This window comes from Macaca mulatta, chromosome 13, assembly GCF_049350105.2.
Source record: "Macaca mulatta isolate MMU2019108-1 chromosome 13, T2T-MMU8v2.0, whole genome shotgun sequence".
Taxonomy (NCBI): domain Eukaryota; kingdom Metazoa; phylum Chordata; class Mammalia; order Primates; family Cercopithecidae; genus Macaca; species Macaca mulatta.
Genome location: NC_133418.1, coordinates 96,817,979 through 96,836,422, shown reverse-complemented (window position 1 = coordinate 96,836,422; position 18,444 = coordinate 96,817,979). Strand labels below are relative to the sequence as shown.

The window sequence follows — 18,444 nt, the reverse complement described above, 5'->3', positions numbered from 1 at the left end:
TTCTCTGAAGTTTTTATTGAGATAGCAGTGAGATATCCACTGGCCATGACAGTGATATGCTGGCCAGGGACAAGAATCACAGACAAGAGCAGTCCAGAAGTCATGACCCTGATGACACTGTGCTGAACCTGTTGCAAACATTGTTTTATTCAATCTGCGCAATAGACCTTTGGGATCAGAATTACTGGCTCTCGAGACACATGGAGATATTAAGGCATACAGATGTTAAGTAATTGTCAGAGGTCAACAATGAGTGTGTGGCAACAAACAGGATTCAAACCCAGATCTGTTAGCTCCCAAAGTCCTTGGTCTTACATGCTACCCACTGCTTCCCTGGGCGGGGCTCTGGACCATGGAGGTCACACATCAGTGCTCCCAGTGTGGTCCTCAGAATACCTGCCTCAACATGAGGTTGGGATTTGGTTAAAATTGGATTTCTGGGACCACCCACATTCTGAATCTAAAGTATTTGTGATTTAAAATCTAAATAAGTACACTTAGTGATTTATATACTTACTAAACACTTGAGAATCACTGATCTTTCCAATGTGGTATGGCTTATAGAGAGTGCTGGACAGAACTGAAACGAAGGAGAAAGACGAAGCACAGACAGAAAGAGCTGGGAGGATGCCCCGCATGTGCTCATATCTGTAAATACTCATCTCTTCTCCTTTGTCTCAGCCCTTGCTGTTTAAATCTGGACCCTTATATTTTATAGCTATTTGGCTCCAGCCTCTCCCCTTGCCTGACTCCTGGCTTTGTATGTTACCTCTCTTTCCTGACTTTCACTGCCTTTTACAAGTTGCATTTTCTGCTCATTTTTGGTGATACCTACTAAGGGCCAAAGGAAAATACACTGTAACAGAAACCTAAAATTAATTGTCACCCAGGGTTTAAGGCATTCTGTCATTCTTTCCCTTTCCTTCACTACTTTTTGTCTCAGCCTACTCTTTTATTTATTTGTTAGTAGCAGTTTTATTGAGCTATAATTCATGTACAGCTCACCCATTTAAAGTGTACAGTTCAGTGGTTTTCAGTATATTCGCAGAGTTGTGCAGCCATCACCACAATCAATTTTAGAACATTTTCCTCACCCCAGAAAAGAAATCCCACACCCTTTGCAGTTACTCCCAATTTCCCCCAACCCTCCGGCCCTTGACAATTACTAATTTACTTTCTATCTCTATGGATTTGCCTGTTCTGGACATTTTATGTAAGTGGAATCATATAATATGTGGTCTTTTGTGACTGATTTCTTCTTTTTAGCATAATGTTTTCAAGGTTCATCCATGTTTTAGCATGTATCAGTACTTCATTCCATTTCATTGTGGAATAATACTCCAGCATGTCAATATACCACATTTGATTTATCCATTCATCAGGTAATAGACATTTGGATTGTTACCACTTTTTGCCATTATGAATAATGTTGCTGTGAATATTCATGTTATAAGTTTTTGTGTAAACACATATTTTCAAATCCTTTAGGCGAAATGCCTATTCAGACTTTTGCCCCTTTTTAAGTTGCCTTATTTTTCTTCTTATTGAGTTGTAAGAGTTCTTTATATATTCTGGATACTAGACCTTTATTAGATACATAATTTGCAAATATTTTCTCCCATTCTGTGTGTTGTCTTTTCACTTTCTTGATGGTATCCTTTAAGTCAGCATACTATTCTTAAGCTCACCTGTTGAAGTTCCTCTTGGCTAGAGTCCTTGTCTACTTCCCACCCTCATCATATTTTAAAGTTTTTCCATGTGCATATTAGATTTTCCTACATTAGATCATTTATGTCCCCAATAGAAGATCCAAACTGCCATTTCTTAGTCTCATTGCATTTAAAAATACAAATTATAAGCCTAAAATAATTGGTACAGGGTTCATATCCAAAATAAAGAACTCTTTAAAATTAAGAAAATGGCAAAAAATCTGATAGACAGTGAGCAAAGAACCATGAACATGGTTCACAGACAAGGAAACATGAGTAGCAAATAAAGTATGAAAAGACGTACCATCAGTGGGGCCACTGTAGAATGTTGAGTGGCTGCAACTATTGAGTGACTCTGGATGTTGCCCAGTCTCTTGGATCTTAAGGCCGAACTGGGCTTTTGGTCAGAACTGGAGGCCTAGGGGTTCTTCAGCCCACTAGTGAATCCATTCTGATCTTGACTTGGATCTTAATCTCTAGAACTCTCATGTATAAAATTTTCAGCCATTTCTAGGAATTTTAAGAAAAGCTAACATGAGACTTTTCAGTTCAGTTCAGATTTAAAGGTGTTCAGAACCCCTGAAGGGAGTATGGGAACAAGGGAAGTTTTCTGAATACAGGAGATTGACCTAAACCTGAAATTGGACTAGGAGCAGAACAGAGTAGGGTCTGGAGGATCTGCCCATCCCAGACCTAAAATTCCATAGCCTTTCTGGAGATCTGAAATGAGGGATTTGTGCACTTAATGGCTTCCCTCTACATAATCACTAACTACTGGCATGTAAGACAGAAAATCTAAGTTAGTTGCAGAGTGAAAAGCAGGCCTACGTAGTCCCTGACTTTGGGCCACAGGGTTCTGAACTCGAAAGTTACAGTAGGTGCCATGGCAGGTTTACTCTCCCAAGCCCAAGAATGGAGCCTCTGTTCACACTGTGCTGTCCTGTGTTAGAAAGTCACGTTGCTTCCTTCTTCATTTTGACAAATCATTTTTAATGTTCTTTTACATCATTTGCTTAAGTTCACATCTTTGTGATAGAACTCTCATTAAACAGATTAAGAGCTTTTAAAAACATTGTTTAGATTTTTTTTTTTTGCTCCCCTCCCCTTAATTTTTTGTTTTAAAGAAGAAAGGACAAGTAGCAAGAAATACATTTAAAATTTATAATTTTTCCCTTTAGGAAATTCTTTTAGTAATAGGACACAGGTTTCAACGTGGATGTTATACTCATTTTGTTTTGTGATATGGTCCAGTGCAGTCTAGGACATCTGGCATCCATGGTCCTTGCCTGCTGGATGAGTGACCCCTTAGTGATTGAGACCACTTAATATACCTCCCTACATTTCATACACCCCCTAGTGGGATATTATCACTCGAACTGAAAAGGAAGGTAATACCTTCTTTTCCTTTGAGTTCCAAATTGTAGACTGAACACCTTGTTCAAGGTTGAGAATCTTATTTCAGTTCTTAGAAGAGATTTCTAGGAATACCAGAAGTACTTTACTCTTATTCTGTGGTTGTCTGGCCCATTGCTTTCAGATCAAGGTCTCATCTCTTGGAATACTGTGTACCGCAGAAACAGTATCGCATCGCTCAGTCTGGCACACTTTAGTTTTGGCTCTCCCACTCTCTGGCCCCTTCCCTGATACGATGCCTTTTGAATGGGCTCCACAGAGGCATGTGCTTTGGTGCCACAATAAAGTTACCAGGACTGTTTATTAAGCTTATGCATTTTTTCAAGTGCAGGCAGCCCCCCACTAATAAGTTGCATTCCAAATTGTATGTGTAGGTTGGTTATTTGGACTCTGGAACGTGTTTTGCCATGGAAACCATTTAGTACATAGTTGGGTTACCAAGGAAACTGGATGTACTGAAGGAGCCCATCAAGCCATAGTGCCTGCCACATGCATAACCACATTTTGGGGGACAGAACCCAACCCTTTTTCTTTCTTTTTTTGTAGCTGTCAGTTGGACAGCTCGCCTTGTTGGAGGATGGGCCAGGAGCTAGCAGTGATCCAGCCGCAGCAGAGTGGACCTGCTCAGTTCACCCAATACAAGTCCATATACCAGAAGGGCCCGAAAGTCAAGTCAGATCTCTCTGTAACAGACATGCAGGGCAAACAAGAGCTGTACTGTCACTCACTTCTGAATCGTTACCTGGAACAGTGCTAAGCAACATTTCCTCCTTGCTTATGAAACCCAGTCTGCATCCCAGAGCCAGGAGAGCTGGAACCAGAGTGAGCACAGTGCACACAAAGTGCTTTCCTTTGTTGCTCGTGTTTTCAAATGTCCTTGCAATAAATGATCATCTCTCTAAGTAGTCTGTGTGGACCCAGTATCGCGCAGGAAAAGCCGACCAGCTTAAACTGGGTGTGGGGCCTGTCCACAAAAGCTTATGGCCCCATGATCTAGGTTCCTTATTAATAGCAAGGCATTTTCATGTTATATAATATGTCACTCATCACAGTAAAGACAGAATGCTAAGCCCATTGTACTTTTCCAAAGACAAGGAATGGAAATGGTAACAGCATTATTATTGTAGTGTTTTGATTGTATTTTTTAAAAATTAAGCAGAGTATAACTTAAATGTTTCTTGGTGCCTGTTTATAACCAGTGCTGCCCTATTCCCTTCATGTAGTGGATTGTAGTCTACACGCTGAGTACTGGGTACGAAGACTCAGCTCCTCGGTGTTACTTCCTTGGAACCTTCACCTGGTGTCCTAATCAGAGTGATGGCCTTCATTCCCCCGTCTTGTTGTCACCCTTTGGGGCTTCCTTAGTTTAGTCGTTTATTTCCTATATTTGTATGTTTGCACAATCAAAGTAATTTAACTTTACATTTATATTGTGCTTTCTACTTTACAAGGCACATTCTCTTTGCAAGCTAGATAGAGCCGGCATTGTCATCTCTGTTTTCCAGAGTTAAAATGAATACTCAGGCATTTTAAAGGACTTGCCAAACTCTCACATCCACTTGCAGCAGATCTGGAGGTAGAACACAGGGTTTCCAGGGCCCAGTTTTCCTGTGCTCTTTCCACTGTATCACTCCACATGCCTATACGGTTGCCACTTCCTTTAGCTCTGCTTATTCCTTGATGGGTGGTTGTTAGCTCTCTTGGGATTTTTACTCAGTGCTGAACATCTCTAGGAGAGTAGTAGCCTTCCCTCTCTGGCTGCTTTAGTCAGTGTCCCTGGCACTTTGGCCCTAGCATGTACCTCTTACTTCAGCAAATTGGCATCTTGGGACAAGCTCCTGCCATAGTGTATTTATTAGTGAATTGGTACCTTTGCATATTTTATACATTGAATTAGTGCCTCCAGGTATTAATCTTGATGGTTAATAATCATATTTTGTTTTATGTAGTGTCTTTTCATCAGAAGTATTTATTATCTTCCATTATATAGGGAAGGCTAACTGGTTAAATTACTTGTCTCAAATCTTAACCATAACAGTAGAAGAGAGAAGGAAACTAATTTCTTTGAGGAGCTCATGCAAACCAGACACTGTACTAGGTGCTTTACATATAGAATCTCATTTCATCCTTGCAAAAACCTTGTGGAGTAGGCGATGTTTTACATTTTACAAGTGAAGAAACTCTAGTTCAGACAAGCTAAGTCTGTCTATAGTTCAGACAAGCTACCCTGCAAGTGAAAAGTAGAGGGAATATTACCTTCTCCGATTCCAAGTCTCATCTATCTGCTGTCCCACATGGCTTCCTCTTGCCCTTTGCAGGATATCTTACAGTAACAAAGAAAATAATGCCTTGGATACATGGCGATACAGCGGGGAGGGGGAAAAAGTTGGAGTACTGCCATCTGCTTTTCCTGGCAACAGCCAGAAAGGAGAGAACTCACTCCCTTGTCTTTCCTCTGAAGATCATGGAACTATTGACACATATTCTGATAGAAATTTGAACTTGTAACTAAGTGGAACTAAGGTAAACTAAATAGGACAATCTGTGAGTACTTTAGTGGCTCTTGAAGGAGGACCAGTTTAGACATCACCCTCTCCTGAGCAGTTAGAAAGCTGCTCAGAAAGGCCTGTGCTTCTCTCTTGGAAAGACTGTGAGACCGGGGAAGAGCGCCAGCCGGTGAAGTCAGGAGTTCCGTGTTCTGGCCCTGGTTTCTACCTCTCACTCTAGCCAAGTGACCTGAGGCTGGTAAGTCACCTCACTTCTTTGGGTTCCTCCACTTGTAAAACATGAGAAATGAACTGGATGGTCCTCCCAGCAACTGCAGTTTCATTCTTTATCTTTAAAGAAATGTATTTATTAAAAAAACAAAAACAAACAAAAAAACAATGTGAGAATGATGAAAAGCTTCTTGCTACTCAATGTCCTTGCCGATGATAGTTTGATAGGGAACCTAGAGTTAATAGCTCCCACAGCTCTGACTCTTTTAAGGAAATTAAGAGGCCAGAAGGCAGCGTTCTAATCAGATTTGTGGGTAAGATGGTTATCGATAGTAGTTAATGACGGGTGAAGTGCACTGAGGCTCTTAAAAGACACTTAGGATTTTTGACTTTACTCTGTAGGTTCTAAAGTAAACATATATGAGGTTTTTAATTTATCAGATACTACACCTGCAGCTCTTTTTGCTGACTCAAGATGATTTTTGGTACCTGTTTTATGCCTACATGCTCCAGCCAGACCAGCTCCTCTTGAGGCATTGAATACCTAGGAAAAAAGAACAAAGGAGGCTGGGTGTGGTGGCTCATGCCTGTAGTCCCAGCACTTTGTGAGGCCAAGGCGGGTGGATCACCTGAGGTCAGGAGTTTGAGAGCAGCCTGACCAACATGGTGCAACCCCATCTCTACTAAAAATACAAAAAATTAGCTAGGTGTGGTTGCAGGCACCTGTAATCCCAGCTGTCCAGAAGGCTGAGGCAGAAGAATCGCTTGAAACCAACCAGGAGGCAGAAGTTGCAGTGAGCCGAGATCGCGCCATTGCACTTCAGCCTTGGTGACAAGAGCAAAACTCCATCTCAAAAAAAAAAGAAAGAAAGAAAAGAAAAAAGCATCCTTTCCCTCTCTACAGTGAAGTTTTTCTACAATAATTCTTCAATAGTGAGTTAAAACTAATTACTAATACTTACATCATGAACATGAGAATAACTATAAATTAGAGCAGAGTAGTTAAAAATGCTTTGATAACATTTGGTCCCTTTCTTAAAATTAAAATTTTTAGCATTTGCTATCTATCTACCTCTGGATTTCTCTAAATAGAAAATTCAATTCAAATCTTTTCTTGGAGAGGAGAGTTTCCAGGTCTTTCTTGAGACATCCAACCCCTTTCGGTAGTCTTCACACACAGATTTTCCCCCACTGTTTGTGAGCACTGATACCTCACCAGAGAGTGGGCAGGTTTGCATGGGGTGATGACTGGATTATTCACATGGCACTGTAAATAAGTGATAAGCCTAGTCCTGCAGCGGGCTGTTTTTATTTCAAAGAAAGATTTAAATCTACCATGTTAGAATATGTAAGAATAAACTCAGGTGGGGATGCTTTCCTGAGGCCTTTAAGCTATAAGTCTGTCTATAGCACCTCTTTTCTGTCTCACAAAGAGCCACACCTGAAATTTAGCAATCCATCTCTTCAAGGTTTCAAATTTGCCTTAAACAATTGAGAATGAAGAGCCATGTGCCTCTAAGAGCTTTGACGACAGCCCGTCTGCCCTGGGCCTCGCAGAATTTCCACACCAGATCAACAGGGCTGTGGAGTTTTCAGGACCTCTGCTATCTTCTGGCAGCTTCTCAGCTCTTGCTGGTGGCCTCAATACCAGCTTTGATTTCTCTCTAGGCCAACCCTTTCCCAGGGAAGAGTTCCCTCAACTTCAAGAGACCTTTCTCCTCCTCCAAGTCTAGCCTCAGCCTTTTTTGGGTTTGGCACAGGGAGGGGAAATTGTAGGAGCTGATAATGGGAAGGAGGAGCTGGGAGTCTTCCCAGGTTTTACTGTGAAGGTGTCTGGGGTAGGTGGCTGGGGAGACAGGAATGGGCACATGGGATGAACTGGAGAGAGCTCAGGATGAATGAAGCTGCTCACCCACTCTGAAATCATGCTACTACACCAACAGAAATACTGGTATTTTGGTTATAAAAATAGTACAGTACCTGAATACCAAAGCCAATGTTGTAGTCACTAGCACATTTCTCCTGCTGAGTGAAGGAAGGGAAGGCTTCACAGAAGAGGTGTGATTTGAGCTGAGTCTTAAAGGATGGTCATCAGCTACTAGGCATTGAGCCCTAAGTACAGATCCAGTTCATTTGGCTGGTGATTATACCAGGAGTTTTATAGAAATTTGTGTGCTATTTCTTGCCAATGGTTCAGTCTTTAATTTAGTTGGGGGCTGGGGGTGGGTAGATGGTTCTTCTGTTGTTCTTCAAAGCTATCCTCTTCATTTAAGCTGTATCTCTTATATCCCTATTTGTCTCTGGAATAAAACCCTGTGGTAATCGCTTGAGCAGTTTTGTGTGTTATTCTTAGTGAGTAACACTTTGATACATTAACACCTCATAGCATTTCACTTGAAGTTTTTTTTTTTTTTCTCCCCCATGACTTTAGCATTTAAGAATGCAAAGACATATTAGCATTTCGGATCCTGTTCCTGGGATGTTCCACCTTAACAGAGGCTTATTCATAAATGGCTTATTTTTGCTTACATATTTTACTTAATAGGCATTAAATTGGTCCATTGTTTGCCACATCTGTTTTCTAAGCTGCTAGTTGGTGTATTTGAAAATACAAAATGTGTAACAACCACTTTTGCTATCTAAAGTCTTTTCTTCTGCCTTATTTTGTTCATATAAATGTAGATTTCTTGACACTGCATTTTTGAAACATTTTCTCAATTCAACTTGTCTTTGGTCAAAACTTTGGAATTAGTAGTCCAAATCTTAGCCTCTTAAGTTGCTGCTTAATAGAAACTGTGGTAAAAATTAATACATTACATTACACTTGGTATTGCTGTCTTTGAGACCTCTAAATTTTTGTTGAATGTGTCAAATCAGAATTTTGCTATTTTATTAGCAGGCTTCCTGGAACCCCAAAGCAGTCAAGAATTTTGTCAGTGGACCACCTGCATCGGCCTTGGGAACTTGTTAAGAGTGTAGACTCAGGCCGGGCGCGGTGGCTCAAGCCTGTAATCCCAGCACTTTAGGAGGCCGAGACGGGCGGATGACGAGGTCAGGAGATCGAGACTATCCTGGCTAACACGGTGAAACCCCCTCTCTACTAAAAATACAAAAAAAAAAAAAAACTAGCCGGGCGAGGTGGCGGGCGCCTGTAGTCCCAGCTACTAGGGAGGCTGAGGCAGGAGAATGGCGTGAACCGGGGAGGTGGAGCTTGCAGTGAGCCGAGATCGCCCCACTGCACTCCAGCCTGGGCGACAGAGCGAGACTCCGTCTCAAAAAAAAAAAAAAAGAGTGTAGACTCCTTGAACCCATGCCAGACCTACCAAATCAGAATTCGGGGGGCTCAGAAATCTGCGTTTTCACCAGCTTCATAGGTAGTTGAACACACACTAAACTTTAGGAATGTCTGTCTTGAAGTTGGCTAAGTACTTATTTATTTGGGAGTTACTACCTAATTTTCTCCAGGACATGCACGATTGAGTTTTTGGTTTTTCTGTGGTCTATCTTGATTTGAATTCTGTAAAGAATAGCCTTATGGAAAGAGTAGGGTCATGTTTTTCTTAGTATTCAGCAGAGTTGCAGAGAAAGTTAGACTCCAGCAGTATTATCAAAGTCCAGGTCACTGTGCCTGCTTCTGCCTATTGTGTGTGGCTCTTTGGAGTTACACAAGGACGACAGACTGACATGTGATGCTTGGAAATCACCTTCCTGGGTCATAGATTACTACTGAGTACATTAGACATTAGCATGTAGCTCACCTAAGCTCTGGAGCCTTATAATAATAGTAATTAACATAATGATACTTTGTACTTCTCAAGTATCTTAAAACTGAAGGCCTTAAAGTGCCATATTAAACAAAGTGTGCAGCCCCTTGGCAAGAGAGGTCAGTGTTCAGTTCCTCATTTTATGAATTCAAAACCTGAAGCTGAATATGGAAGTTTAGCTTAGAGACTTCTTTTGGATAATGACCCATTCAACTTGGAGAAACAGGAATATTTCAAAGGAAGCATTTCTGATTTTAGGGGAACAGGGGAGTGGTGGTGGTAAGGTGGTTGCTATTTTGGCATTGCAGGGTATATCCTGAGTGAAAACAGCCGTATTTGGTTACTTTAATTAATGCCTTTAATAAGTAGAGGTGTTTGTCTGGAAAACATCATTTTTCTTACTAACATTTCTGTGTATGAAATCTTTTATTCCTTCTGGCGCCTTCATTTGCCTTTCCTTGCCTTGCCCTTCTTTATGTATTTTTTTTTAAATCATTCATAGGCTCAGAGAATGTTCAAAACAGCAGCAACAACAGCAAACTTCTAGCTAGAAGAGGCCTTAAAAATCATATAGTCAGACCCTTTTGTTTCACAGAACAAGATACTTGAGAATAGAAAAGGTTAAATAAAAGATTTCTTCAAAATGGCTCAGAAAATGTGGATATGGGAGATATGTCAACAGTGTAACTATTAACAGAGTTTGTATATTTGTGTTATTTTTGTCTTTTCTTAAACAAGTATATATGATATGAATACACTTTATAGTTGAGGATCAGTTGAAGTCTTTCACAGACCCTGTTTTATATCACCATTTTCCCCCACTTTTCTTTCTTTTATATTATTTTTTCAAATTAAATTTTGAATCCTACAGTATTTCTGTGCTATTCCTACCTTTTAAATTTTCTTCCATTTGCTTTATCTGTAGTCTTCCTATATCTCTCTTCTCTCTCTTTTGCTTCTGTAAACTAATACCTTTGCAACCTAAGTAACTTAACATTATAGAAAAATAAAATTGAAGTTTTAAAAAATCTTGAAGGTCAACACCTTAGAAAAGGCAGGATAGATTAAAAGATAAAGAAAAAAGTACTTGGAGACTTCTGGAATATTTGAGTTCTTTTTAAAAACTACTTCAACAGCTGTATAAGTAGATAGTTCTTTATTATCACAATCTTTACCCTCCGTTTGCTCAGCTGCAAGTATATGTTTAACTAGCACAACTCAAATGGATGATTTATGGTGGCTTTTGCCTTACAAATAAAATGAAGAACAGTTCTTAAGGTACCAGAATAAGAATTTGGAGAGAAAAAGATAGGAAATTTATTCATTTATTCATAAATAATTGATCGATAGAGAAAGATCGTCTCCTCACAGAGTACACCGTATTTTAATGCAAGCAGATGAGAATCCTGATGATTTATGCAATACTGTTCTTCATCTTCATACTAAGGTGACTGAGCTAAAAGTGCTGAGGTAATAAATGTGAAAGTGCTTAGGAAAAATGGAAAAGCCTATACAAAGCCTTGTGTTAATGATTTCTTATTCAAAACAGCTCAGTTCTATAAATATTTATTGGGAATCTAAAAACAAATATTTGTGTGCTGAGTGCCAGGTGCTGGAGATAACGAGCTATAAGGAGAAAAGTAGAGACAGTGAGAAAAACAGCGTTTTCTTTCCTTCTGGGAAAAGTAGGATGGAAACCCTATACTGCACAGTTCCCCATACCAACCACCAGATGGGGCTATCAGCCACAGGCAGCTCAGTTGCTGTTCTAGAGGACTTCCTTTTGGATTCTCAGAGGTGGAAATTAGTAGGAAGTGTGAAATTAGTTGTTGCATATACGGATAATTCATAACATGAGGTACCTACATTTTAGGAAAAATATTTACCTCTATTCACTAGATCACCTCCTCTGAGAAGAAAAGTGGAGTTATTTGATTAGATTTGTTAATAAAATTATGCTGGTTATTAGTAATGCTTCTTTTTCCAATGATTGCAAATTTATTTTTGGGGTGAGAACAGATATATTTTTCTGAGTATGTGTGCCCAGAGTTAAGAGAGTTAGTGTGAGGAAGGTTATTTTGTTTTTCTCTGCTTGTAATCTTATCTTCCTAGTTAATTTCTACTCCTCCCACAAGATTCATCACAAATGTCATCTCCTCACTGAAGCATTTCCTAGCACCCTTCCACCAGACAGTTAAGAATGTCCCTTTTTGTGTTTCTAGATGGCTGTCTGTGCTCAATAATAATTGTTATGATACTGAATTTAAATTAATTTTCTGTCTTTCTCTGCTACTAATTGGGAGATTCTTGAGACCATGTATTATTTATATGTTATTTATAGTTCTAAACCCACTGCTGACTACAAAGCCTGGCAGGTATTAGTCACAGAATAAGCAAGTTATAAATATTTGTAAATTATAGTTTTTCATAGTCTATTTAAAGAATACTAAGTTATTAATAGTTCCTGAGCAGTTGTCTCCAGCATTATAAATAAGCTATCAGGAGTTATCCTACAAAATAATTGATTTTAGAAGACTTTTAGAACGGAATATTTACCTTAAGAGATAAAGGATTATAGAATTAATTGCAAAGACCATAAAAGGCTTATCTTATTTTACAGTAGGGTCTACCGTCAATGAAGCAGACATATGGAATTTTAAGGATTATTTGGAATTTTAATTTTGTGACTTATATACATTTTTAGTTGGTTGAATTGAAAAAGAAAACTGCCTTTTTCCTTAAATGAATATATGTAATCTAGGGACATCTTTGAGGAGAAGGCCAAGTTTGATTCTGTATTACAAATTTTTAAATGGAACTTAATGGGAAAATATGATTCACCATTCAATTTAATTGATAGAAATCTCTTTCATAGCCAACTTTTCATTAAAGTGAATTACATATGTTTCTTTAGAAAAACAAATGCACTGGTCTGTAATTTTTAGACTTCTGTGGGAATGAAAATAGGATACTCTTTTATTTACAGAAAACTGTAAGACTTTTTTCCTTATAAGAATAATTTCCCAGTTATTTCCCTGTGTGTGGAAAATTGCTGTGTCTCTAATCTTGACTGGGAAAGCTTTTCCTGGGCAATTTAGAAAACTAAAGAAAAGTATTTCATTATCTTCAACAAACGTTTATCAAGTGCCTACTATAGGAAGGTCAGATTACCAGCCCTGGAAAAACCTCAGTTATCCAAAGGTGAGACTCCTAGCAATACGCTGGAAAAGGGCCTTGATCCCTGAACTCCAAGAAGGGGAGTCTGAAGAGCCAAACCCCATTTTTAAAATGCAGTCAGCCATTTTGTTTTATACTGCCCTGGCAAACTTAGCTAATTTTTACACCCCTAGCATATATGAAACAACAGATTCAAGGCAGACAGGCTGCTATGGATAAACAAGCTTTGATAACAGCAAAAATAGACAGTTTCAACAAAGTTAAATACAAAATATATTAACTGATAATCCTCAATGATGGCCGCAGATCATCAATCAAGTTTGGACCCAAATGTATTAATCCCGTTCAGCAAATTATTATTATTTTTTTGATACGGAGTCTCTCTCTGTCGCCAGGCTGGAGTGCAGTGACGCAATCTCGGCTCACTGCAACCTCTGACTCCTTGGTTCAAGCGATTCTTTTGCCTCAGCCTCCCGAGTAGCTGGGATTACAGGCATGCACCGTCATGCCCAGCTAATTTTTATATTTTTAGTAGAGATGGGATTTCACCATGTTGGCCAAGATGGTCTCAATCTCCTGACCTCGTGATCCACCAGCCTTGGCCTCCCAAAGTGCTGAGAATACAGGCGTGAGCCACTGTGCCCAGCCAACAAATTCTTTAAGGACCTGATCTGTGGGGTCAGGCAGGCCTGGGTTCTAATATCTGATGTCCCACCTACTAATGATATAATCATGAGTAGTTATCCAAGCCTTCAAGCTGAGCTTTTCTTCTTTGTGTCAGAAATAACATGAAAACTATTTAAAAAACAAACTGGAATGATATTGATCACAAATATAGTAAAAAGTTAACAGCATTTCTATTTAAATTGATCAGAACACTTAAAATCTCAATAGGTAAAAGAGCAATGTCATTCAGTTTACAGAGGAAGAATTAAAACAACTAATAAACGTAGAACACTGTTCACCCTCACCTAATGATTAAAAAATTCAAAAATAAAAACAACAAAATATTTACACCAGGTTTAAATCAGCAAGATAGTAAAACTATACTAATAAACTCTGAATGAAGAAGCCCACATAGGGAGAAAAGACAGATCCAAAGGAAAAACAAAAATGATAACTTGAATAACTTCATCAACACAAGAAAGTTAAAAAGTACTGAAATACACGCTGTTGTAGTAATAAAGTAGCTCCTCAGTTTATGCCTCAAAGCAGCCCTAAAACTACCAGCAACAAAAGTGGTTTCAGAGTGGAACTATCTGCCACCATTCTAAATCTCCGTGCCAGTGTGAGCTCCTTGGAATGTTCATCTGTTAGGATTGGCAACATCCATGCTTGAATTTGTATTCTCCATTTCTTGGACCATTCTGCTGTTTGTCTCTTTCATTATTTGGAAGTCAAATTCCTTCTTTCAGCATTATAATAAGGCTATGTAATATAGCTTGAGACTTCTACTACACTTATTGATCTTACTTTCCCAATGCAGCTTTTGCCTGCATTATTGTTATTTATTGCATGATTTAAACTTTGAATTTTTGCATAGGAGTTGTGGGAGGTTTTCTAAATTGAAAAGAGATTTTAAGTTGGCAGAGTAGGAAATTTTTGTTCATTCTCATTAATGCCTTTGCCCTTTCTTTCTCTGAAGTTATCGCCAGTGGTTTAAGCTGTCTGGCTGCCTTGATTCTGCTTTAGTGCATGTCTGGAAATTTTACTGGTATGAATAGCATTTTTTGGAACTTTAACATCATCAACAAGTTCTCTTTTCACTTAAATAGCTAAAGGATAAAACATTTTATCTCAAATTCCTGCATTCTGAGGAAATTCACTGATTTCAATTTCAGGAGTTTCTGTTTGTTTCTAAAGAACTAGTGTTGCCGGGCGCGGTGGCTCAAGCCTGTAATCCCAGCACTTTGGGAGGCCGAGACGGGCGGATCACGAGGTCAGGAGATCGAGACCATCCTGGCTAACACCGTGAAACCCCGTCTCTACTAAAAATACAAAAAACTAGCCGGGCGAGGTGGCGGGCGCCTGTAGTCCCAGCTACTCCGGAGGCTGAGGCAGGAGAATGGCGTAAACCCGGGAGGCGGAGCTTGCAGTGAGCTGAGATCCGGCCACTGCACTCCAGCCGGGGCTACAGAGCAAGACTCCGTCTCAAAAAAAAAAAAAAAAGAACTAGTGTAATATGTCATTATTCATTCATTCAACCAACATTTATTTGGGTGCCTATCACACGTCAGACAGTCTACTGACACTTTTTAAGTCAGGGTGGGAGGTTATGGAATAAGATTGAAGATGTCCGACACTCAAGAAGAGTAGAGTCTACTGGCAGAGTCAGGCACAGAAGTAACTAACTTGGACAGTGTGATGAATTCTGTAATAGAGGTGTGCACATAGAACCATAGGAGCCCAGTGGAAAGGGCCGTGAGCTCTGTCTGCTGTGGAGTCCAAGAAGGACTCGAAGAAAGGGTGACATCTGAATAAGACATCGAAGGAAGAATAGAAGTTTTCCAGGAGGTAACGGAGAGGATGGGCATTCCAGACAGAAGGGACATGTGAACTAGGCATGAATGCAGGAGTGTGCCTGGCATTTTTAGGGCACTGTGAGTAGACCAATATGGATGTTTTAAAAATTGCCAGAATTGGCTGGATGCAGTGGCTCACACCTGCAATCCCAGCATTTTGGGAGGCCCAGGCAGGTGGATCAACTCCAGGAGGTCAGGAGTTGGATACCAGCCTGGCCAACATGGCAAAACCCCATCTCTACTAAAAATACAAAAATTAGCTGGGCTTGGTGGCACACACCTGTAATCTCAGCGACTCAGGAGGCTAAGGCAGAATTGCTTGAATCCAGGAGGCAGAGGTTGCAGTGAACCGAGACTGCACCACTATACTCCAGCCTGAGCGACACAGTGAAACTCCATCCCCATCGAAAAAAAAAATTGCCAGAATTTGGTTAGGTAAAAGGTAATAATCTGGGAGGGTTTCACGTCCTGAAAGAAACCCAGAAAATGATTGAGTTTTTGTTTGTTTGTTTTAAGAGAAAGAGTCTAATTCTGTCACCCAGGCTAGAGTGCAATGGGCCAATCATAGCTCACTGTAACCACAAACTCCTGGGCTCAAGTGATCCTCCTGTGTGAGCCTTCCAAGTAGCCGGGACTACAGGCATGCACCACCATGTCCAGCTAAGTATTTTTATTTTTGTAGAGATGGGGTCTCAATAAGTTGCTCAGGCTAGTCTTGAACTGGCCTCAGGGGATCCTCCCACCTCAGCCTCCCAAAAACCTGGGATTCCAGGATGAGCCACTGTGCCTGGCCATGATTGGTTTTCGTATGTTCTTTTTAGCTGGGCCTGTGCACGGAGCTTAGCGTATGGTTATGTGATAGCTAATCCCCCTTGGGCCCCTCAGACACCTATCCAAGTATATATTAATTTATCTTATACATTGTGTTGAGAACATTTTCTTTTGTTCAGTCAGCCACAGCGTTAGGTTACAGAGGCAGTAATTTAAGGGAGCCCCCAGAAGTGCACGTATGCACAATCACTACCCACACATTAATATACTTGTGCAATGCACACGATCACACAAATATGCCTTTTTTTGTATTATCTTTCATTATTCCTAATAAGAAGTTGAACCCATGGGCGGTGCTTCCTAAATATTTGAATTTTTTGTTTGTTTGTTTGTTTGTTTTTTTAGCACTAGGATCTAGCATGTGCAAATACTGCATACACATGGATCCAGAAAACTAAATTAAATGAACGTAGAAAGGAACATATAAATTGTTGGGGGTTTTTTTGTTTTGTTTTGTTTTAAATAAAGAGTAGGTAGGTGGAATGAAATAGTAATGAAATAGTGAGTGTGGGCAAATGGGCAAAGGATGCAGTCTGGTAGGTGTTAGAGACGATGGATGCATGGGAGAGTTTGGAAAGTACAGAAATTTGTAGTCTGTGTAAGAGTTGTCAGAAAGTACATGGAAGATTTCTACTGTCTATGCTTTTAAAAAATATTTAGCATCATTTAGTCAAATTTCTGGAGACTACTGCAGAGTTAAATCGTGAGGCGAGGTTCTCTGTGAATTTATTAATGATTAATCATGATGGTCCCAAGTTTCCCAATTGTGCAGAGCCAGCTTTCCAACAGATTCCCTTAACAGGAAAGATGCATAACTGGGAAATTGCATAAACCAGCCAGACGTCTTCAGGGAATTATGGGTAGGCAGTTTTCTTTTTAAGTGGCTTATAAAGCATTTGAAGAATGCCATTGTGGAGCAGAGAGCACATGCCCAACCATTGCCTTTTTTTGGGAAGTTGGCACATTCTCGTTTTGAGTTGCCTGTACCCCCGCGCTTCACTGTGGCTCCTAGGGTTCCTGGGGGGCTCCAGGAGTCTAGGTGCTTGGGTCAACCAGTGACTCACTCAGAGCTTGAGCCAGTTTCCAGTCAGATGACTGCGGGGAATGGGAATGGGGATGGGAGCGAAAGTTGGGTTGGGAGTAGGTAGAAAGTAGAAATTAGAGATAGGCCTTCAAGGAAATTCCAGTTTGCTTTCCCCATTTTCAGAGTCTCTGGTTTGGCTCAAACTCCCAAAGTGTCTCAAAGAGCCCTCTTCCTTTTATTCTGGAGCTACTTAGAACCCAAACTCTTCCACTTTTCAAGCAAGGTTTAGCCAGAGCTGCCTAGCAGACCTGTCCAGCATCTTACCCTGAAACCCCTTGGGCAATGCTGAGGCCCTGCATTCCTAATACAAAAGGGAGCACAAATGGGTGGGTGTGTCCTTTTTGGCACTTGTTCCCCTCCACTTTGCTCTTTTGCGGTCAAAAAGTCTTGCACAGCAGTTACTTAATGCCAAGCTGGCCCAGCTGCAGCTAATTTAATCACTCATATGTTGAGTGAGGTACTATTTTCATTTTGCAGCTGGGGTAAACTGAGGACTGAGATCTTTATTTTATTTAGCAACAGAAATGGACTCTGATAGATATAGGATGAAACATTTGGACATCCTTTTGTTTGTTTTCCATTTGAAACATAATTCACTATATTATACACTGCTTCCTGTGCCCTAAATTAGTATAAATTTAAATTTTAGCTACTGCAACCTTCTCTTCAAACCAACTACTGATTCCTAGAATAAATACTAGTGATTTCAAATGAAACCTTTTAAATGTATGGGCAAGCAGCAAGGAGTTGTAATTGTTTAAACAAAAATTATTTAGAAACTTGAAATACCGTATTTTGTCTTTTTTAAAATACCAGTGGGTGTTTAGGCCCACGTAAAGAGAGTACATCTCTGGGCCCTGAGGCGCACGCCTCACACCTGGACGGTAAAGACAAAGAGCACCTGAAACGTACACGGCTTTCTGCAGGATGCTTTTGAGAAACCAGAACTTAAGTAACGGTTAAAGTAAAGACTCCAAAGTCAGACAGACCTGGATTTGAATCCAGCCTCCAATACTGAGTAGCTGGGTATTCTCTTAGCCTCCTTTTTGTCACCTTTTACCCAGGCATGAGGATAGCGTCTACTTCACAGTTGTGAGGATGAATTGAGTTAAAACATGTGTAATGAGACTAGTGTCTGGCATGCACTACTTTATGGAGTCAGCGCCCAGTGAACGATAGCTCTTCCTAGCTCGGCCAGCCCTGCACAGGGCTTCTTCCTAAGTGCTG

At 40.1% G+C, this 18,444-nt stretch overlaps 1 protein-coding gene and 1 long non-coding RNA gene across 28 annotated transcripts in view; both read left to right on the top strand.

Moving 5' to 3' along the window:
* The window catches only part of BABAM2 (BRISC and BRCA1 A complex member 2), a 456,851-nt gene that overhangs the window by 262,866 nt on the left and 175,541 nt on the right, over nt 1-18,444 (top strand). The gene's annotated exons all lie outside the window — the stretch shown is intronic.
* LOC144333835 (uncharacterized) lies at nt 6,614-13,788 on the top strand. The gene is made up of 2 exons (XR_013402922.1): nt 6,614-8,847; nt 13,377-13,788. It is a non-coding gene; the product is annotated as an uncharacterized LOC144333835 (long non-coding RNA).